General features: G+C 41.6%; 1 long non-coding RNA gene across 1 annotated transcript; it reads left to right on the top strand.

Moving 5' to 3' along the window:
- The first annotated feature begins 3,283 nt into the window (after positions 1-3,283).
- Positions 3,284-5,969, top strand: LOC141156365 (uncharacterized). The gene is made up of 2 exons (XR_012247595.1): positions 3,284-4,080; positions 4,165-5,969. It is a non-coding gene; the product is annotated as an uncharacterized lncRNA (long non-coding RNA).
- The last annotated feature ends 316 nt before the right edge of the window (positions 5,970-6,285 follow it).

Raw genomic sequence — 6,285 nt, 5'->3', positions numbered from 1 at the left:
GATTGGCGAACAGTTCGAGTAGAACAACGCTCATCTCTACTCCTAAAGGTAGTCATTTTGACTACCTGCTATATTTTGCTGTCCTTTTGTCACTAAAAGTTGCTGTAAAGTTTTGTGCATAATTTTTTCACTGTATCTTATTTACCCTGATGTTCATATAGATGTAGTTCAATTCAGATGTCAACTTTTCACATTTTCATTGTGTTACCTGGTTGTATTACTGTGTAATGCTGATCTTAATAGAGCTTTTTTGTAAAACTGTAGGCTCTTATCTCATGCTAAGGAAGGGAGGTGATTTTCTCTGGTCCTAGCAGTAGACAGTAAGTCTGGATAGTAAATTACTTTCATTTCACTTGCAGAGACAAAGACAACAGATGCAGACATAAGAGCTCTGAAAACTCCTACAGGTATATATAACATTTTATTGGCATATTATTCGATTATTTTGTACTGTATAGTGTGAAACAGCAATTTTTTGGGGGAAAAACTATATTTGCATACAGCTTGATGTTATTAGTTATAGTTTACAGCTAGAAAGAATATTTTTTTATCTGCAAATGGGCAATATGCATGACTATAGCAATAATGCAAAGTAATGGTTTATGAGGCGAAAACGATAAAAATTACGTGTTTTTTTCATTTTTCTTTTGTTTATGATCAACCATGTTCACATACAGTATAATTCTGTGAAAAAAAATGTATAAATAAACTAAAACATCAATACTTTTATAGGTCCAGTCAAAAATGACTGAACATTATATTTGTATAGTGGTAGCAAACAGAACAGCAGGGATATGTTACTGGTGATTATCATTGTATGATGTGTTATATGAATATATACTGTATATATGTCCAGTGTTGCTATTTTCTGTTGTAGTTTTACAATGATCCTAGCAATAAAAGTTGTAAAGGACCCCCTGCATCTACCTCAATGAATTGTTAGGAAAGACTTTAGCTGTCTGTCAACTGATTCAACCAACCTACGTTTGAAGGTGGCAGAACATGTATTATTTCTTATAGTTTTCATTTCATTTCTATTTTTCAGCAGTGAACCAGTGAACTCTCAAGTGGAATTTCTCCAATTTACTATTATGGCTAGAAGACGTGCGGTAAATAGTGTTGAGCATTCCGATACTGAAATATAGGGTATCGGCCGATATTCGCGGTATCGGAATTCCGATACTTAATTCCGATACTTTTACAATATCGAATACCGGAATCGGAAGTTCCCATAATGCCTGCGCTCTGCAGTGTCTCTGAAGGATGACAAGCTGGATGGCAGCGCTCAGCTGAGATCCAGCCTGTCATCAGAATGCCATCCCAGCGTGGGAGAATTCTCCTGATCGTTTAAAAGCCGGCGGGCGGTAAAAAGCCGCCGGCTTTTAAACAATCACACAGCCCCATACTGCTTCCCGGCAGCCTACCACCCCGATCCTCCGCTCCCCTCGCCACCTCCCATCCCGATCGTAAGTTAGGACCGGGCGGGGAGCGCAGCACCAAGGAGCGGGGAGCAAAGGACCCGGACGGGGAAGCCGGCAGTGAAAAGACTTCACCGCCGGCTTTCCCGTTCTGTGCTGCGCTCTCCCGCCGGTTATTTCAAATGAACAGCTGAGGTATCAGGTGATGTTGATCAGCTGTTCATTTGAAGTCGCCGCGGTGCCCTCAGAGGGTTCATGTGAGTTCATGCTTGACTGCATTGCATGAACTCACATGAACTTTCCCACGGCCGCACAGGTCAGCCTCACCTCCCAGACGATCAGCCCGTCATGATTGGTGTGTGCGGGTGTCTGTGCGATGTGTGCGGGTGTGCGCGGTGTCTGTGCGATGTGTGCGGGTGTGCGCGGTGTGTGTGCGGTGTCTGTGCGATGTCTGCGGGTGTGTGCGGGGTGTCTGTGCGATGTCTGCGGGTGTGCGCGGTGTCTGTGCGATGTCTGCGGGTGTGTGCGGTGTCTGTGCGATGTCTGCGGGTGTGTGCGTGCAGGCAGACATAGGCCGATGTGACACTACTACTCCCATCGGCCTATGTCTGTCCCCCGTCCACTCGTGCCAGCAGGATCAGCTCGATGGGAGCAGTAGTTCCCATCAGCCTGATCCTGCTATTTAAATTGCCCTACTGTGTCCCCAATACATTTTAAATACATGTCATTGGTGGCCAGTGGTTACCTACAATAAATTAGTTTATACATTACCTGTCCCCGCCGATCGCCACCTAAAATAAAGTAAAAAATAAAAAACTACACCTATACTCACCTAGACACCTAATTCCCGGAAGCCATCGATCTCCTGTAATAAAATATAAAATAATAAACCACAACCTTATCCTTACCCCTCCGTAGTAGTCCACGAGTGTCCCACGATGATCTCCAGTTTAGAGCAGCCACATAGAATGTGACCGCTCTGAACCGCTGCCGCCGCTAGAATGACGGGGCCGTAAAGCAGCCGCGTCATTGCATAAGCGGGTTCGCCGGAGTTCAGGCAGTGCTGCTCCGGTTAGCTCCTTTACGGCCCTGCTGTATCGTGAGAAATTCCCACGGTACAGCAGTGCCGTAAAGGAGGTCTCCGGAGCTGCGCTGCCTGAATGCACTCCGGTGACCTCAGTCAGTGGCTCCCGCTGCCGGGAGCGGACGTGTTCCCGGCAGTGTGAGCTTACAGCAGCCATGCACAGCTGTCACCATCTCCAGATGTGACAGCTGTGCATGGGAGATCAGCGCAGGAACGTGGACAGGTAACTATTTTTTTTTAGTAAACTAAGAATTAAATAAAATTGTGTGTTTTATTTCAAATAAATTATTTTTTTCTGGGTGTAGTGTGTTTTTTCTTTTTAACACTTTGTAGGTTAGTAATGGGGGTGTCTTATAGACGCCCATCATTACTAACCTGGGCTTCATGGCAGCTGGCGCTGACATGAACCCCAACCCTATTACCCCCTGCCACCGCACCAGGGCAGCGTGGAAGAGCGAGGCTAAGTGCCAGAGTTGGCGCATCCTATGGATGCGCCATTTCTGGGGCGGCTGACGGCTGGTGTTTCTAGCCTGGGAGGGGGCCAATATTCATGGCACCCTTCCTGGGCTACTAATGTCAGCCCCCAGCTGTCTGCCTAGCCTTTGCTAGCTATTAAATTAGGGGGGACCCCACGTCATTTTTTTGAGGGGGTCCCCCATTTTAATAGCTAGTAAAGGCTAGGTATTCAGCTGGGGGCTCATATTAGTAGACTGGGAAGCTCCGTGGGTATTACCCCCTTCCCAGGCTTCAAACATCTGCCCCAGCCGTCTGCTTAACCTCCGCTAGAGACTAAAATTAAGGGGAACCCCACGCCAATTTTTTTTTAAATAAATCCTTTATTTTAACACTAAATGACAAGTACAGTAAGCAACACTGTCACTGTACTTCATATATATGTGACTGACATGTTTCTATCTATCTAATCTATGTGTGAAGCTCTATTCTGTCTGTTATAAATTGTCGGGTACCGCTGCTGAATTGCCGGCCGGCTTTTTTAAAGAGACAGTGCATGAAAACACAATTATTTTTTTAAATAAATCCTTTACACTAAATGACAAGTACAGTAAGCAACACTGTCACTGTACTTCATATATATGTGACTGACATGTTTCTATCTATCTAATCTATGTGTGAAGCTCTATTCTTTCTGTTCTAAATTGTCGGGTACCGGTGTATGCCGCTGCTGAATTGCCGGCTTTTCATGTAATACATTCTACATTATTCTTAGTTGTTTTACTTCATGTAGAATTAACCTACAAGGAAAGAAAGGGTTTATTTTCATTCCGATATTTGTGTCCCATTGACTTGCATTGGTTTCCGGTATCGGAATCGGCGATATCCGATACTTTTTGGGTATCGGTCCGATCCAATCCGATACGATATTTCCTGATATCGGAAGGTATCGCTCAACACTAGCGGTAAAGCCTGAAGATATTCTGGCTATTTTGCAATCCATACCAGAGGATGAATCGGAATCCGAATGTCAGGATACTCAAATTGATACGGACAGTGATGAAGATTTCAATCCTCAAAACATTTCGAGTGAATCTGAAGACTCAGAAGAAACAAATCTGGAAGGTAAGTAGTTATGTGTATTTATTTGTTCTTCCACACACTGAGTTACTAAACAAAAATTCTAAATATTCATCAACTTTTTGCCAGACGTTGCAAGCTCATCAACTGGGGATCAGGCTCATGCGTTGATGTTGCCTCGCGACCATCCTCCGGGTCGTGGACAGAAAAAATCTGCAAAACTTCCCAGATATGTATCCACAACAGAAGACGATGGCGGCGAAGGCGATGCAACCAACACCACAGAAGGCGAATCTCCAGGAATACTAGTTTCAGCTGATGGTATTCAATGGAAACCTCTTGAGATTGGAGAAAACTTACCTGGTAGGCGGGCAAAACAAAACATTCTTAGAGAAGCACCCGGCCCTAGAGGATACGCCTGAAGAAATATAATTAGTGATAGTCCTTTGAGTACATGGAGATTATTTTTTGATTCATTTATCTTGACTCACATAAAGAACTGTACTATTGCAGAAGCACGCCGGAACAATAATGAAGAGTTTACTCTTTCTGATGAGGAGCTAGATGCATTTCTAGCAATATTTTATGTCCGTGGACTATCGGGCACGAGCCATCACTCTATTGCAACTATATGGTCAAATGACTGGGGAATACCGTTATGCAAAGCGATAATGTCTAGGGACTGTTTTGTAGAAATTATGCATTATCTCAGATTTGATGAGAAGTCCAATCGATCGCAGAGACTGCAAACCGACAAATTTGCTCTCTTTTCTATTGTGTGGGACAGGTTTATTGCCAATTGCATTGCTTGTTACAAACCTGGCCCAAACATTACGGTTGATGAACAACTTTTCCCAAGCAAAACCAGGTGTCCTTTCACACAGTATATACCTTCCAAGCCAGATAAATATGGCCATAAATTTTGGCTAGCTGTAGATAAGATAGTAAATATGTTGTAAATGGCTTCCCTTATCTGGGTAAAGATGATTCACGCCGTGCTGATGACCATTTAGCTGACCACGTAGTCATGAAACTATTGCAGCCGTTTTTGAAAAAAGGTCGAAATGTAACCACTGATAATTATTTTACATCAGTAAAACTTGCCAAACAGCTAAAAAGCCAGTTAACGACTATCGTGGGAACGCTAAATAAGATAAGACGAGAAGTGCCTAAAGAAATAAAATCAATGAAAGAAAAGTTGTACAGCACTAAAGCCTATAAAAATGAAGATAATTTTACACTTACCGTGTATCAAGGTAAGCCAACCAAAAATGTGATAATTCTGAGTTCCGTCCATCCCGATGTTCTTGTTGCTTCTGAATCTCCAAAAAAAACTCCAGAAACTGTAAAGTTTTATAATGAAACAAAATATGGAGTAGATGTAGTAGATCAGATGGCATGCAAATACAGCACAAGAACAGGTACTAGGAGATGGCCTGCTCACACATTTGAAAATACCTTAGACTTAGCGGGTATAAATGCTTGGATATTATACAAGGAGATGACCACCGTCAAATGTCACGCAAGGCATTTTTGCAAAAGCTTGTCACAGAGTTGAGTGGTCCGTATGTTGTATCTAGGGGAAAGGGTGGCATGTCCCAAGTTGCTACATCTTCAGATGTGATGTCTCAAAAAAAAATTTGCCAGATAAAAGCAAAATGCAAAAATAATCGATCTGTTGGAAATTGTATGACTTGCCATAAGTCTTTGTGTGGGCAATGTACAGCTGTAATTGAAAGACGATGCCTGAAATGCGAATCAACAAATGTTTAGAAAGTTACCGGTTGTACTTCATAATAACGGTTGGTCGGTTTTATTGAGATTCTGCGCCATATTTTCATTTTTCTTCTCCTTCACTTACATTTTCTCTGCTTGTTGTTCTTGAGTTGTTCTTTATATGTGTGCACTTTAATAATAAATTATTTTAAAACGTCTATTATTATTGTTTTACTTAATTTACTTTTGTTATTTCCTGTAGAAAAATATGAAAAAAAATTAGAAAAAAAACATTCCAAAGCATTACTGTTGGATCTCACAATAATAATACATTAAAAAAATATAATTATTAATAAATAACCACAAATGAAACTCTAAAAATAAACTAAAACAAGTCAGTAGTCAAAATGACTACATTCAGTAGTTCTAGTAGGTGTCACGAGTACAGTAGTTCTAGTGTTAAACTTTTATATTTTTTTTATTTTTTTTATATTTTTAAAAACATTTTTGTTTCACTTTATGCATAGTTCTATA

Source organism: Phyllobates terribilis, unplaced genomic scaffold (assembly GCF_046119375.1).
Source record: "Phyllobates terribilis strain yellow unplaced genomic scaffold, ASM4611937v1 Scaffold_8__6_contigs__length_399053987, whole genome shotgun sequence".
In the NCBI taxonomy this organism is placed as follows: Eukaryota; Metazoa; Chordata; class Amphibia; order Anura; family Dendrobatidae; genus Phyllobates; species Phyllobates terribilis.
This window is presented reverse-complemented; position numbering and strand designations above follow the sequence as displayed.